Below are 17,093 nucleotides of genomic sequence, written 5' to 3' on the forward strand. Positions count from 1 at the left end.
ATCTTTACTTTGGCACGAGGTTGTTGTTTTAGGAGGTCAACCATACCAATTCAGTTTACCTCTTTTATTTTGGAGGATATTTTATTTGTTAGGTTTTGTGTCTGCAGAAAAGTGCTTAGATTCAGAAAATAAGGATTTTTTTCCATGTGTTTTCTTCAGTTTCTACAATAGATTGTTTGGGTCTGTGGTCCTTTGATGTGAAGGGCATTCTGTTTATTTTTTAAATGTAGAAGAAAGTAAATTCCAAGGTAGGACTTTCCATACTAAATACTGGCATTGTGTTTCTTATTTATATTTCAGCTGTGCACATATTGTTCCAACTACTGACCTAAAACAACAAAGAGTTCTTTGCCTTCTTAAAAATATGCGCTTTAGTGATGTGTTTGTACACATTGTTAGGCCTTTTGAAGTCATTGGAACATGCCACCTGCTTAAAGGTGTGTTTGGTTGCACAGTGAAAGCCTTAGCCTGTAAACATTTACATCATCCAACCTGTATTTGTGCAAAAAATATTGTTATATTTACAAAAAATCAGTACTGAAAGCAAAAATTCAGCTGGAGGATAAAACTTATATTAGGCCCAGTAAAAGCTGAAAATAAGTTGGTGGGAGGTCAGCTGACAGGTGTATCTGGCAGTGAGGAACAGACTTCCTGCCCTGGAGATCATTACCTGTATTGCAGAAACTCTTAGAGCATTCATCAGGATTTCATGCTTCATATTTTCATTGATATATCAACAATATCTAAAAATCTCTATTCCCTTAACACCATTAAACTAGAGAGAGAAAAATGAAATGATTGCATAGTTTGCCCATGCATTGATTTTTTTCCTATGCCAATGTGCATTACTGCGAAAATATTTTAAGGTTTTTCTCATGGTTAACCTTGTAGAAAAGCATAAGAAACCCTTAACATCCATTTCTAGTACAAAAAGATCATTTCACCTCGCAATCAGTACACACGTCCACAAATTTTGATTTGTGTGTTGAGCCAAGAACACAGCAAAGGCCCGGGCAAATTAAAGGTTAATCCCTCATCTGAAGTGCAGGAGTGTTTCCTCATGCCTGCAGGTGGGAGATGAATATGCCAATGGGGCAAGCCTGACTCTGCAGTGATTTGCAGGTGAAAATGTAACTTGTGATAATTAAAGGCTAATTACTTTTAGCTAGCAAGTTGGAACCAGGTGCTATAAAGCAAAAGAGGAGGATTTTATTTTATGCTGTTAAGACTTTTGGAGGGGGAGAATAAGAATGGACTATGATTGCATTTCTTATCTCTTGCCTTGAGTTTTTTTGTTTTAGTATAGTAGAGGGCAGAAATGAAATAGTTAAGTGTAACATGCAGTTTTCATAGGTTTTGGGGGCTATTTTTATTTATTTTTATCACTATTTTCCTTACAAGATGGCCAAACAGTTAGGCAGAGATTCTGGAAATGTTTTTGTTGTTTAGATGTAAGTAGTATTGCCATCACAGGCAATGTGTCTTGTTTCAAAGCCTGTTTTAAAAACATCTCCTTCTGAGATGCTCACTGAAAAAATCTCTTTTAAAAGTTTCTCTCAAGTACTGCTTTCAAAGGCACCCCCAAGAGTGAGCACTCAGACACATTAGAGTGTTAGAGCTTCCCACATACTTCTATCTTGCCTTTATGGTAGGATGTGTTAACTTTCCTAGTTATTCTTCCCTTTGAAGGCCCATGGATCCTAGGAGTTCAGGCATTTCCACCCACGTTCCCTTCCTACTTTTCAAGACAGCCTGGTTACTATCATAAGGAGCCTCATGAAGATATTTTTATGTTAGATGAGGTGCCATATCACTTATCTGGGAAGTAAACAACTCAGCATCACCAAGGGGTAAATCTAATTCTTCCGGTGACTGCTTGGCATATCTTCTCTTTGTACCAGTCATGCACTGTATATTTTACAGTATCTTTACAATTAAAAAAGTAATCAATTTCCTGTTTAGACAGTTATATGTAATTATTTACTGCTTTTGTCTACATATCCTGATAATTAATCTCTTTGAAAAGTGGGTGATGAATCTGTAAACCCTTTTCCTTAATGAACTTTGTTTTTCTTGCAGCAAACTGCAGTTGCAGTCACTGGGTCCACCACAGTTGCCATCTACAATAAGCAGGTAGGCTTTGCCATCGCTCAGTAGATCTGAATTTAAGCTTTAGGTTATTTATAGTACCGACATAGTTGTTGATCCTTTTCTTGGGCTGGTTTTAGGGGTACTAAACCCCTGAAGTACTAGCCAGGTAAATAGCTGATTCATTTTTAAGACACACAGTTTCATTTATGTGTCTCTTATCCGTTTTATCTGGTTTGTAGGTATGTTCTGCTTACATCAAATCTAACACAGATAGAGGAAAGACCAGTGGTACTAGTAATTAATTTTTAAGCAATAATTCAGATATTAATATATTCTTGTGGGCTAGGAAGTGTGAGAATTTCCCCAGGTTAGAAAAATCAGCTTTGAACAGAAATAAGTAGAGAGACATCTTGATCTCATTTTCCATGTTAGCATCTTAAAATCTATCATCAGCTAATTTGTATTTAAAAAAGAAAAAATCCTCAAATGATTCATTTATTTAAACTCTTCAGGTTAATATATCGTTTGAAAGACTCGTGTGTATTTGATTGGGAGGAACTGCAGACTGTCCACTTACCAGCTGGAGGTTGAGGGGGATCTCCTTCAGAGGTCAATTCAATTTCCAGCGAGTTTGTTGTCTTGTAATAATGGGGAGACCTTTAAGAGCAATTGGCTAGGACAAACTTGGGAAGCAGAAGCCTGTGTGGGCAGGCAGGTAGGCCAGCTAGTCTTCTTGGTTTTGCTTTTAAAATGTCAAGAAAATTGATGTGTCTTTTTGAACTTTTTTATTCTACTGCACCAGCATCTTTTGCACAAAAATGTTCCACTAGTGCTTTTTTTTATTATTATTTGATCAAGTTGTAATGCTGATTTCCTTTAGGAAGTGATTGTGTATTCTTATAGCTGTATTTTGAGATGAAGGGAATTATAATGAGTCTTTCATTTTTACAGGTGAATATGTAAATTGAGTGGTAGAATCCAATATTGTATAATTACATTGATCACTGATTCTGATGTGGTTTTATTCCTCTAAGACTCTCCTATAGTATTTTGCAGAAAGGAGGATAAAAAAAATTATTGGTTAGAAGAAGTAGCATAGACAGTAGGAAGGATAATTTATATGAATTTACTTATTAAAGAATTGAAACAGGTCACTGAAATGGGCTCACAGGCTGGAAGGACTACATCAATTACCTTCTTCATTTTGTAAATACCTTACTCTGTAAAATACAATTGCTGTAATTAGTAGAGCAAATTATGAAGAAAGGTGTTTTGTGAAAAACTAACACCATTCTCCAGCAGCTCAGGAACGCACATGTACATTTTATCTTGTCCTAAAGATAAGTTTTATTAGTTTGTTCCAACACCCTCTTTTTGGACCCCTTATCTCTGGAAACACCCACGAGAAGAAAAAGAATAAGTGTTTATTTCTCAATAGCATTCTGTTTAGTAAATAATGAGTCAAATAGCTATTCATCCACAATTTCTCAGATCTGCTTTACACAACAAGACATGGTTTGCTACTGAATTCCCCAAGGCCAGAACTTTTCCACAATCCCTGAATTTGTGCTTGGTGCCTTTGCATCCACTGGACTGATAGACAAGGATGTCTACAAATTATTTTAGATTTTTTTTTTTTTTTAATTTTCTTTAGAGCCTTTAAAGATATATGAATTTTCATCCTGTTGTTTTGCTCTATCACAGTCTTACTGGGATTTCTGTTTCAGGACGATACCTTCTGAGCTTAGATAATCTTTTGCATTTAATTATATTTTAGCTCTTTTTATTCTATGGTATCTCACTCCTTCCCACCTCTCATCTCTTCGGGGATTATTCATCTTTGATGTGTGCATGAAGAACAGGTAATGAGAAAAACTGAAAGAGTTGGAAATAATTTTAAGAAATATTCTTTTCCTGCCATATTACTGTTAACAAAATTCAAATATATTAGTGTAGCATAGTGTGGTGTTATGGAAATATAATTAATTGCAATATAGAAACTAATAAATAAATAGCTGTTTTAATTTTATCAGCTAATGTTTAGAAAACTTTATGGACAGAAAGCTTTCTTCTTCCTCTGATATGTATGGATGTCCTTGAATTTCACTGATACTGAAAAACTAGTTTATCACACCTCAGTAAGTTCCTTATGTCCTTGTTTTCCAACAGTGATAATTTAATTTTCTCAGTAAAGTGGTGGAAAATGCAACATTTCAAAGAACAAATTGTAGCAGAGAAATGGAAAGCAATAGAGAGGATCTTTTCTTTACCGTCTTTGCAATTTTTTTTTTTTTTATTATTATTGTGGTAAAAGAAAAACCACACTGAAACTTGAAGAGGGTTCTTTTGGTTTTGTTTGATATTTTTTAACCTCAGGTAAAGATGGAAAGGGAGAAATAAGCTTTAGCAGTTTAGTAGGTGTCTCACAGAGCTCAGTTGGACTGATTAAAAGAGCAAGATGGGGCTAGAGAAAGGGAAGAACTGTTCTCCAATAAAAAGATTTTGTTATTCCTTGATTAAAATTTTGTAAAACTTTTGAAATAATGCCGTTAGATATCTCAATCAGCAGAATTCTTGCAGCCTGTGTCATGTGTGTGAAACATGTCTGTAAAGCAGCCAGATGTGAGGAGTTTATCAGCCTGAGAGGAAGATTCATTTAGATACTGTGGCCTAAAAGAAAAAAGAAAAAAACACCGAAAACAAAAAAAACAAAAAAAAAAAAACCCCAAAACCCCCCCAAAACCCCAAACAAACAAGCAAACAAAAACCACACACAGAAACAAACAAACAAACAAAAAAACCACAATAAAAAGCCAAAACAGAACAGCTTCTTTGAAAGATTAATTTTTTTGTGTTTATGAGGTGTATCAAATAGATGTCAACTTGACAGGGACAAGCTGTGCGCCATGCAGTGGTGTTATATGGCTGACTTGGCTGGTGTGCTGCAATGGAACACTCATTTACACGGCCAATCAGGTACCTTGAGGAAAAGCTGTCCAGGCCATGCAGTACAAAGCAGATCAGAGTGACTTTATTAATAAGAACACAAAACTATCATGCTTGCCTATCCTTACAGTGAATGAAAAACTTAGCATATATAAAATACTGTTTGGGTTGTGGGGGGCTGCTTCAGATTGGGAGATTGGGTCAAATCCTTGAGTGCTCCTTCATTAAGAAAAGTTTTTCGAAATAAGAAATTCTGGATTAATAAAATTATTTGATTTAGAACACAGAAGTAAAAAAAAAAAATAGTCGGAATTTCTGTTGCTTTTAATCTGGAAAACTTGAGCCAGAACCAAAGGAACTTTCCTATATGTCCATGAGTATGAAACAGGGATGAGTGGTTTTTAACACATGCTTTAGTAATGCTGTTGTGGTTTTTTTTGTTTGTTTTTCAGTTATGTAATGCAATGACTTCTAAGTTTTCTATTTGTCCGTGAACACCTATCTGTGGGAGAAGGTTTTCCTCCTTCCATGGCAAGTCTCATAAATTAGAGATTCAAACCTCAGCCCAGCTCGACTGCTGCACTATAAACCCACAAAGCTGTGCACAACCTGATGGGTGAGAGGAAGAACATACCGTTCCTTGAACAAGGAAAGATTTAAGGATATCAAGTTTCTCAGGAGCTCCTTATGTAAGCAGGGTGCTTAAATAGCTCCCTAACTCTCTCTCTGCAGCTCCTTTACCCCCTGGGCAGTACAGGAAGGTGCATGAGCAGACTTGTGTTGCAGATGTGGCCCAGTCAGAGCCCCACTGAACCTGCTGCCCTTGGGCACGTTTTGTTCAACATGGTATTACAAGGTCAGGTTGATGTGTTTGGGGAAAAAAAAAAGGCAGCAAACCTGTTGTGTGTGTTCACAAGACTCAGGGTTGCCCAGTGAATGCTGACATTGATCTCTTTTGTGTTTACCCTGTCTGCTGCTTTAGATACTGACACACACAGACTCCCCTACAGGTCTGCGGTATTTGTTGCATAGAGGTCAGAACTCACCAGTAGTGGAAGACGATGTCTTTTCCACATTCCTGTAAGTTATTCCTGTTCCCCAAGGTCTCCGTCCCTTTGTGTATGTCGCCAACGGAGTTGGCAACAAAGCCAACCAAGCTTACTACAAACAAGTAACCCTCCCAGTATGTTTGCAATATTTAGGAAATAGAAAAGGCAGGGTGAAAAGTGTTTTTACTGGTATAGCCACACGCTTCTAAATTTTTTCACATTTGAAGGTACAGTCTGTAGCAAAAGAGTGAAAACATTTTTGATTTCTTTGAGCTATACCAGCTAACCCTCAGAAAGCTGTGAGCATTAGAAAGGTATGTCAATTTTTTTATGTATAAATTTTATTGCTAATTGATTCAAATGGAATCACCTTTTACTTCTAGTCAATGTATTTACTTCAAGGACATGAGAAACCATTGTCATTTATTTCAGTAACTTCTTGAGAGAAGGGGAAAAATTTTAATATTTGACATCAGAATTATGTTCTAATTATGAGTCTATTAATCCTGGAAGTTGAAGCCAATCCCTGTTTGCAACTCCAGGTACAGCTAAGCATATCCTTTTAATCTGATAGTTCTTTTTGTGACTGTGAATACTTTCTGTCACATCTTAAAAAAATTTATAGCACTTCAGTACTTCGTTATTGCTTTACTAAATGTTTTATGTCCTTAAGTAAATAACAGAAAGGATATGATTTTGGTTTGGGTTATTTTTTGGTTTTTGTTCAATAGCAGTATGATCTACAGGTTTTTAGAAGTCGCTGCTAACACAAGTAAGTGGTGCATCACTGCCACGAAAGCTTGACTGGGTTACCTTTGGCTGCAGCTCCGAAGTTTAGTGACTTCAGGATTGCTATACTCCAAGGAAAAATGTGCTGGGGCCAAAACTAGTCCATTGTGCAAGTGGAAATCACCTGTCTTTCTGGGCTGGCTGTGCCTCAGTAACAATTCGTTGCTAGTAGACATCACAGCTTCCAGAGATATGTAGAAATATAACTTTATTTAGAGCTGGTTATGTTTAATACAGCAGAATACATATTCTATGGGGTTTTAATATGACTTCAGGAAAGTCTGTTTCTTTAGAGAAACAGTGTAAAATGTTAAGCAGAGATAAGATGCAGTTTGGCATGGAACAGCAGACTGTGTAATTAATTTCTTTCCAAAGCTTTAGTGTGAACATGTGTACACTGAGTCAAATCATTATAAATTATCACTTAATTCAGGCTAATTGCATTGTCTTGGCCATCACCCCTCTTTCCCTAAACAGTTCCCATTCTTGAAATACTGTTGCTAGCCCACTTCACTTAAACCCTTTGCTTTCAGTAGGTGCTTTCTGTGGGATGGCTGATATTCTACAAGCTGTGTTGCTTCTTTTGTCTTTAGTTTTTGTAGGAATCTTATCTTTGCAACCTTCTGACAGGGTTCATAATATTCATCCTGAACACAGTTCTTCAGTTATTGTAAAAGTTCTACTAATTGTAAATTTCCATTGGGCAGAGAATGTGGAGTTAGCATTAGGATAAACCTTTTTGTTGTTGTTGTTAAAAAAACAAGCAAACAAACAAACATTAAAAAACCCAAAAAACCCCACATAAAAATCAAAAAAAGGTATCAGTCTGACTCCCTTATCCGATAATCATTATAAATAGATGGGAATTCATGATGTTCAATAAATATATTCAAGCTTTGAAGGTAACTTTTTTTCCTGAGTGTTTTACTAGAAAAAAAAATCTGCTTTGTTGGTAGAAAAAACAAACTCTTGAGTAAAACTAACATTTTGAAAAAAAAAAAATCAAATACCTTTAATTTATGAATTCTCTGACAGTACTTAAAAACATTGACCAGCATGTTTTTCTCTTGTCCATTGATTAACAGAGCTTTTTTTTCTGCATTAAACTGTTTGGAAGAGTCTACTAGACAAATGCATGATGCAAGTCTTTGTTTTTTTTTTCTGGACTGAACATGGACTTGTATATGTCTCCTTGGAGAATAGAGAGTTGTGTTAACAGAAGACTAATTTTACATTTTCACAAACTGTTTTCTGTCAAGGTTTGGGATTTTCACATGCATCTTTTTTTTGTTTGTTTGTTTGAAAGATTGGCTAGCTTCAAATGCAGAAAGTGTCTGGTGTGGCCTTTTGAAGACCCAGGGAGTTCACAAAGGAGACAAATTATCCAAGGAATTTCATTATTTCTATTCATATTGCTTTCTCAGCTGAAAGCAACTTAACCAAGCTGCTTTTCATCGCAATGAAAATTGTGACTAATAAAGTGGGATGCAGAAGCTCAGGCTCTCTAGTGCTGCTGGTCTGACCAGTGCCTGTTTTTCCTCCTGTCACATAAAACATCAGCAGTACTCAGCCACCTGCAAAAGGTTCAGAAAGGAGCAACATCAGAGCTTCCTCAGGATGCCATAAGTGTACCTGGAGATTAGCACTTATCAAGTGTCAGACAGTCTTGGAATGACAAGTGCCCAGTTTGGTCTGAGGAATTTTACCAGTGCTGGTTTAGGTGCTGCTGTGCAGATTGAAGTCTGAATGTCATGAACATTGACTAAAGCCTTTTAGTGACTGTGTGGTGGTTTCATCTGTCTGAGGGGCTTAGTTATACCAGGTGAAAGTTTTAAGAATGACTTTAAAGATATACCTTTAGTAGCCCACAAGATCCAGGAGAAATTCAGTGGGGAAACAAGGATGTCTCAGGGAAGTAAGAAGGTGTACCACCTTTGGAGAAAGGGGCAGGCAACTCAGGAAATGTTTAAGGATGTTGTTAGGTCGTGCAGAAAGAAAATTATTGAGGCGAAAGCTCAGTAAGAACCTAATCTGGCCACTTCTGTAACGGGGATTAAAAAATCTTTTTATAAATACACCATTATCAAAAGGAAGGGCTAGGAAAACCTCCATTCTTTATTGGATGGGGGGGGGAATATAGGTACCAAAGATGAGGAAAAGACAGAGGTACTTAAGCCCTTCTTTGCCTCAGTTTTCAGCAGAAAGAGAGGCTTTCCTCAGGACAAGTGTCCTCCTGGGCTTGTAGATGTGGTCAGGGAGCAGAATGTTCCCCGTGTTATCCAGAAGGAAGCAATCAGAGACCTGCTGAGCTACTGAGGTGCTCACAGCTCTGTGGGGCTGCATGGGATGTATCCCAGGGTGATGTGGGAGCTGGCAGTAGAGCTCACCAAGCTGCTCTCCATCATTTACCATCAGTCGTGGCTCACTGGGGAGGTCCCAGATGACTGGAAGCTGGCCAATATGACACCCATCCACTAGAGTGGCTGGAAGGAGAATCCAGGGAACTACAGGCCTGCCAGCCTGACCCCAGTGCCCAGCAAGGTTATGGTACAGATCACCCTGAGTGCAATCAAACAACAAACCTACAGCATGGACAAGGGATCAGACCCAAACCAGCATGGCTTTAGGAGGGGCAGGTACTGGCTGGCAGACCTGGTCTCCCTTTATGACCAGGTGACCCACCTGGCGGATGCAGGAAAGGCTGTGGATGTTGTCTACCTGGATTCAGCAAGGGCTTTGACACTATTTCCCACAGCACACTCCTGGAAAAAGCTGGCAGCCCTTGGCTTGGACAGGGGAACTCTTTTCTGGGTTAAGAACTGGCTGGATGGCCGGGCCCAGGGAGTGGTGGTGAATGGTGCTGCACCCAGCTGGTGTCCAGTCACCAGTGGTGTTCCTCAAGAATCTGTGCTGGGGTCAGTTCTGTTTAATACCTTCACTGATGATCAGGATGAGGGGATTGAGTCCACCATCAGTAGATCTGCAGATGACACCAAGCTGGGAGCAAGTGTCAATCTGCTGGAGGATAAGAGGGCTCTTCAGACGGGCCTGGACAGGCTGGATCAATGGGCCAAGTACAACAACATGAAGTTTAACAAGTGCAAGTGCCGAGTCCTGTACTTTGGCCACAACAACCCCTGCAGTGCTACAGGCTGGGGATGGTGTGGCTGGACAGTGCCCAGGCAGAAAGGGACCTGGGGGTGCCGGTGACAGCAGCTGAACATGAGCCAGCAGAGTGCCCTGGTGGCCAAGAGGGCCAATGGCTCCTGGCCTGGATCAGGAATGGTGTGGCCAGCAGGAACAGGGAGGTCGTTCTTCCCCTGTACTGGGCACTGGTGAGGCCACACCTTGAGTGCTGTGTATGGTTTTGGCCCCTCAGTTTAGGAAGGACATTGAGTGCTGTGTCCAGGTCTGGGCCCTCAGCTTAGGAAGGACATTGAGACACTTAAGCACGTCCAAAGGAGGGAACGAGGCAGATGAGGGGCTTGGAACACAAACCCTGTGAGGAACAACTGGGGAAGCTGGAGTTGTTTAGCCTGGAGAAAAGGAGACTCAGAGGTGACCTTATCACTCTACAACTTCCTGAAAGGAGGGTGCAGCCAGGTGGGGGTCAATTTCTTCTCCCAGGCAACCAGTGACAAGGGGACACAGACTGAAACTGCACCAAGGGAGGTTTAGACTGGACACAAGAAGTTCTCTACAGAAAGGGTGATTGGGCATTAGAGTGGCCTGCCCAGAGAGGTGGTAAAGGCACCATCCCTAGAGATGTTTAAAAAAACCCCAAAAAACTGGATGGGGCACTCAATGCCATGGTGTTCTTGACAAGGTGGTGTCAGGTCACAGGTTGAACCTGATATTCTCAAAGGTCTTGTCCAACCTAGCTAATTCTGTGATTCTGCAATTTGGCTAATTGTGCATGTTAAGTTAGTACTGTATTCATAGAAGCAATGTTTTTTCCCCCTAAATTCTAATAAAGTTGTGAAGAAGAAGAAGAGTGCTATACGTAAACCTTGGTGAGGATGCTTTTATTACATATAAACAAAGCTATTTACTGCATTCTATGTTGAAACAGTTATTATTAATGCTGTGTGAATGTTCAAGGAAACTTGAGCTATGAATTGGTTACACAACCTGAACTTCTGAATGTACATGTGGGTACATGGGAATCTTTTTTCAGAAATAATTTAAAGTTTATTATATTTTTCTTTGGTAATGCTGTGTTTGTTTGGGAGGAATTAGGGTGGTTAGGGTTTGTTTGCTTTAAAGTAAAACCAAACAACTCACTGAAGACAAGGTCTAATGTCTCAGGTTTACTCTATTGCTTTTTGTTTCCACTGTGTTATTCTGTAATTCCAGCGTGGGCATTAAGCCTCCAAACCTGATTGGCACCAGGAGCTCTGTCACAGCTGAGTGAAGGGCAGGGAATCCAATTCCATGAAACTTGCCTGGATGAGGATCTTGGGGATAAAATATTGAGACACAAAGTTGTTGTTCACCTGCAGAGGGAAGTCAGCTATTACATCTGGTAATCAGAGCTGCAGCTGCTCTTGCAATTTGTCAGCTTGAATGGGCAGAGAAAACTTGTAAATTTTGTTCTGGTGGGTCTGAGAACTATCAATCTGGCCTTAGATATGAGCTCATAATCTAAATAAATCACAATGCCAATCATAGTATTTTATTCTACTATTTAGAAAATTTATTTTGCATGCTGCATTCTTCTATTGGCTCTAAAAATCAGGAAAAAATTTAAATACAATAGCTCCTGAATTTCTTTCTAAATATTCTAGTTTTCAGAATTTCCTTCTTCTTCTTTAGATTCTTTCTGTTCCTTTGGTTCTTTCTTCCTTTAGACAGCTTTCATGCTGCTGATTCATCTGTGTGATTTCTGAACTGACCTCACAAAGTGCTTTTTCTTTAGCTCACTAATTTTTGTCAGTTCCAGTAAGAATATCTGAATAGTTTATATATGAATTAACTCTAGTTCTTGGTGTTCTAGGGACATTCATTACAGTTTTCAGTACCCATGAACAGTCATAAAGGCATTTAACTTTAATGCAAATTTAAATTTAGTTGACTTGGAAATAAATCACTCTGTTTCGGTTTCCCCTCATTTTATCTTTTAGATGTCTATTGCATTCCTTATACCGCAGATGTACTTTTTATTTCTGCTAGCATTTCTGCTTGATTTAGCTGTAGCAAACCTCTTTGTTTTCATATTAATAACATTTGTTTTCATACTAATAACCTTGGTTCTGGTGATCAAAATACTTGATCTGAGACATGCCTTTATTATTATTGTCATTGATATATGTAGGAGATCCTTTAAAGATTTTTTTTTTTCTGGTTGCATTTTTTGCATCTTTAAAACAGATTGATTTGCTTCTTTGTACTCCTTATATTTTGCCTTTGGGAACACTCCTTTGAAAACAGATATGCCAGTTCTTGAGGGACACAAGATAGGGGTAGGACTTTTTTCACAGGCAGCTAGCCTGGGAGAGAACAAGAGAATAGCTATGCCAGGGGATGTTTAGGTTGGACATCAGGAAGAATTTCCTTACTGAAATAGTGCTTAACCATTGGAATGGGCTGCCTAGGGAGCTGGTGGAGTCACCCCATCCCTGGAAGAGTTCAAGAAACAACTGTACTGTGTGGCACTGTGTGGTGGTGTTTGATCAAAGCTTGGACTTGATAATCTTGGAGATCTTTTCCAAACAAAATTATTTATTATCTGTCTGGGGAACCATTTTGTTCATCGTACAGAAATAGGATGAGGGAGACAAATTTCAGTTTGCTCCTTTCCTTCTCCCATGGCCACTGAAGGTGGGAAGTGTTTATTCTGGATCAAGAATGAACCCTTCCCTGAAGGCAATCTGTTAGGAAAACTCAGGCCAATGCTACACTGATGATGACAGTGAGGTCCCATGTACACATCAGACACTGCATTTAGGAAAATATTTTGATGGCTGATTGCTGCCCCCCTGCTCTGAGTGATGCCCTTTATGCAGCACTGTGGCTTTTCTTTCAAAGAGGTTTCCAGAAGGTGCTCTTAGCTGCTCTGCTGTAACTGTGTTCAAGATTTCCCTTTTCACCTTATACGCATGATGAGCTCTTCACAGCAGGAACTCTTCTACACATTTCTACAGCAGTGGCTACACTTTAATCTGATTTGTTTTTGATGGGCACTATTTCAGTACACATGTTAATTAAGTGACTTCAAGCTTCTAATAAACCATGTTTGGATAGTACTTATTTACAGAAGAAATATTGTTTACCCCAACCTCTTCTAGGCCACAGGTTATTGTAGAAGATAGTGGAGATCTCTGACAAGCTCCTTGAAACATCTGAGTCTGGTTATTTGAGTCAAGTAAATAACATTTCTAGCAGCTTCCATACAGAAATGTTTCATTATGTTGTGAGGCATGAAAATTCTATTGTCACTACATACAAATGTTTTTGGAAGAATTGACAGCTTTTTGATTTATGTGTCTAGGGTTCTAGCTGATGCTGGTGATGATATGTGACACCTGGGAGAAGAGCTGTTTACTGTGAGAACTTAGGAAGGAAAAAATACACTTTGTTGCCTCTCACAATCCAAATTAAGCTTTGTGTTAGGTAATAAGAGACAAATCTTAAGACCTCATAGAAAGAAAGCCCTTTCACAGAACCATCCAAATATGACACATCTTATTTAAGAGAAATATTCAAGCTGTACTTAAAGGCTAGTTTTAGCTTCTTTGAACACGTGCATGCTTGTGTTGAAAAGACTGATAAGTAGAGAGTGATTTTAGGATCCAAATTCTTTCCAGAAAAATTCCTACTTTGAGGAAGGAGGAAAGAGAAACAAATCTCTTATTTAAGTGAGATATTGTAATGTGTTCTGTGACATTTCCAGGGCTGACAATAAACAAAGGGGAATAATAATAAAAGCTAAAGAGAAAACTATTTATGTAAAAGTACAAGAGGTTTTAAAGTATGATTTTGGGTATATAATCACTATTTGAAGTTATTAATATCTTCTATCAATGGTCTTCTGATGTTCTAGATTCTTTTCTTGCTGGGCCATTTTTTTTTGTAACTAAAACCTTTCACATCCATCTGTGTTCTTAATTTTTCTTTATTCTTTTTTTCTCCAGCAAATTTGCTTTATGGGATGATTAAAATATACCAGCAACTTTTCATCTTTTACGTACTTTTCTTTAGTTTCAAAAGTGTGCAGTCTATAAGGGAAAGGAAGTTAGAAATGCATTTTCCTGGTTGCAGGGAAAGAGAGATCTCAAACAAGAATGTTATAGCTTTAGTTTTTATTCATCTGGCACAATCATAGATCTTTAAAAACGTAACATGAAAAACTGAAAGATCTTTCTGGAATTTCTTTGTGAAAACTTTTTGATCACAGAACATATATCACTGATACTGATGAAGAAACAACATACAATCTTGTGAGCTATAAATTCTTTGTGAGATAAAATCTGACTAATCTGGACTGGAAAAAACAAAACCAAATAAAAAACAAATTACAACAAACCTAACTGACTTCATTCAATAAGTAGACTTGTGACTGTACTTTCCTTTAAAACTCACCATTTCTTTATGCTAAAAAGACTGTGAAACAGAAAGACTTTGAATCGTTTTTAAAGTGAAACTTTTTCCTTCCTTAATGTAAGATGCATGAAGGAAAACTGTAGATGTTAAAATTGTCAGACATTTAAGACATCAAAGTTTTTTTCCAGTAACAGGAAGAGGAGATTTAAATAATATCTCATTTTAAAATCAGCAGGAAGTACCTGGGAAACATACTGCAGATAGAAATTGAAAACTGTCCTAATGCAATCTAGTCAGTATATTACTGTATGCCAACAATAGAGGAGTAAGATTGATATCTGAGAGTTTTTCAGCAGCAGTATCTGGTCAATGCCTAAATCCAGAAAGTTCTGTTTGATTTTTTTTTTAAATTAAATATTAGTTTTGAAATACATACATACATACATTATATATATATATATATCTATATCCTGACTGGAGAATTTAGATTTTATCACCAAGAGTGTCCCTTTCTCCCTAAGACATTACCAGCCTCCTATTCCCCTAATTTGTCTCATACCTTCTGCTAGACTGACAATTAAAAAAAAAAAAAAAACAACAACAACACTAAAGAGTTTGAGTCTTGTTTGGAACAATTCAAGTGGGAGAGTATTTACCTTGTCTCCTGGTATACTATTCTTTTTTGTCCATAAGGTTAATTACCTACTCTGTTTAGAGTTTGCAGTGAATCAGAGTACAGCTTATCAGAAGAACACAGATCTCTGGTGCTTGTATTTTCTTTGTTGTCTCTTAGATGTATTTTTTTCATAAGCTGTATTTAAAGACTGGACCAGAAAGGCAGGAACAAACATGCATTTATTTCCTCCTAGAACCTACCATTTGATCTTTTATTTTCTTTAAGTGGTGTATAGAGCCAGTTAAGAGTCTTGCCGTTCAGAAATTCATCCCATTGATCTTTGGGAAGAGGGCTGGTTTGACCCTTCAGTTCCCAGCCAGACTTTGGCATCACGCTGATTGCTTCTGTGCTGTGAAATGAATTTGTCACAGCGGTATTTATAAAGAATCTTTTCTTGAAAATAAAAAGACGCCTTCACCCCACATCCCCTCCCCAAATAGGGGAGTTAAAGGGAAAAAAAGAACCAAAAACTAGACTGAAAGAGACACTGCCAAACTCTGTGGGAAGGAGAGAAGTAGGAAATAAAGTGGGAAGAAGATTTTCTTAAATCCGGTGCTTACATAACAGCAACAACTTCCCTACGTGACAATATAGGGTAGGATAAAAAGCTACTGGAAATGTATACAATTTTTCAAATTAAAAAAGAAATGTAAACCAAAAGCTGACGTTTCCCTAAAAATGCAGTTTTACAATAACTGTCTTATGGGCATAATGCTGCATTTTTAAGAAGTCACATTGCAATCACGGAGGAATTTCTGTTTAAATGCCTAGTTTCTAGCTTTCATGTGAGAATATTTATAACCCATTTCCTTTACACTGCCACTCTTCTTAGAAGCACATGGATAATTATAATTGTAAATAAGCATTATACAATAAAATATAAATCAGCATTAAATTTTTTAAAATTAGTTTTCCTTTGAATGCTTTCATTTCTGCTCTATTATAAATGATGGATTAATTTTCATTCACCACTTCTGAATACCTTGGAGCAAATGCAATAATTTCAGTGCTTAAAATATAACTTCTGGCAGGAATGTATTTTTTCTTATTATTTAATTACAGGTACAGTAAGAATTATCATATCTTATAAAAAAACTTGATTTTCATAACTTAAAGTCCTTGTAAATTCTTTAGCTTACACTTTTTTTTTTTTCCTGATGCATTAGGAAAGATCAATAGTAAATAGAGATTAAAGCATTCTCTAAGATTCTGAAGTTCTCACCTCTCCCTAATGAAAAATTCCAAGTCAATCAAGCTAACTGTAATGTAGCAAAATCTGGATTTAATCTTGAAAGACTCTATGATCGTAGGACATTTTGTGTCAAATTTTGCTCTTTGCAAAGCTGTTGTATCACAAATTGCCCCTGCAGGGTGCCACAGGTGAGCAAATTTTTCTCAGCAATAAAAAATATGGGAAGTTGCATGCAGAAGAGCAAAAGGAATACTGAGAAGGTCTTGGAGTAATTAAAAATATTCTTTGAGCTGCAAGAGTTGAAAAGAGCAGTGTGTTTCTACGATGCACATCCACGTTCCTCTAGGCCTGCACATGCTTTGTGTGTGGCACTAACAGTTCTATTATCAGGATTTGAGTAAACATTCCCCATCAAGGACTTGAGCCTTGCTTATCAGGGCCACTACTCGAGTGTTTGTACATCCATGTGCGGCATGCAGTCAGTTTTCTGAGGCTCCTCTGCTCCAAAATACTTTTAATGCAGCATCCTGCAAAAGATGTGGTTTAGGTTTGTTTCCTTTAGGGTCCTCTGGAGAGAGATGTTACCAGAGATGACCTTCCCTACAGAATGGACTGATCTTTATTGCCACTGCACAGATTTTCAGAGCAGGGAGAAATTCAATATAATAAATATTGACATAATATCAAGATGCCTTTGTGATTTCTTGTTCAGATAGTTCAGTCTATCTTACTCAGGATGAGCTTTCAAAGGCGCTGCACTCAAAGGTACACAGCACATTTCAACTTTTCAATCACTTCAGTACTTGAT

At 37.8% G+C, this 17,093-nt stretch overlaps 1 long non-coding RNA gene across 1 annotated transcript in view; it reads left to right on the forward strand.

Moving 5' to 3' along the window:
* Window positions 1–1,243: 1,243 nt before the first annotated feature.
* Window positions 1,244–17,093, forward strand: part of LOC136290723 (uncharacterized) — a 29,467-nt gene continuing 13,617 nt past the window's right edge. Inside the window, exons 1-2 of the long non-coding RNA XR_010721337.1 lie at window positions 1,244–1,451; window positions 2,080–2,133. This is a non-coding gene — a long non-coding RNA (uncharacterized lncRNA). The remainder of the gene's footprint in view (window positions 1,452–2,079; window positions 2,134–17,093) is intronic.

The sequence above is a fragment of the Chamaea fasciata genome, unplaced genomic scaffold, assembly GCF_029207755.1.
Source record: "Chamaea fasciata isolate MVZ Bird 193981 ecotype frontalis unplaced genomic scaffold, bChaFas1.0.hap1 SCAF_6, whole genome shotgun sequence".
NCBI lineage: Eukaryota > Metazoa > Chordata > Aves > Passeriformes > Sylviidae > Chamaea > Chamaea fasciata.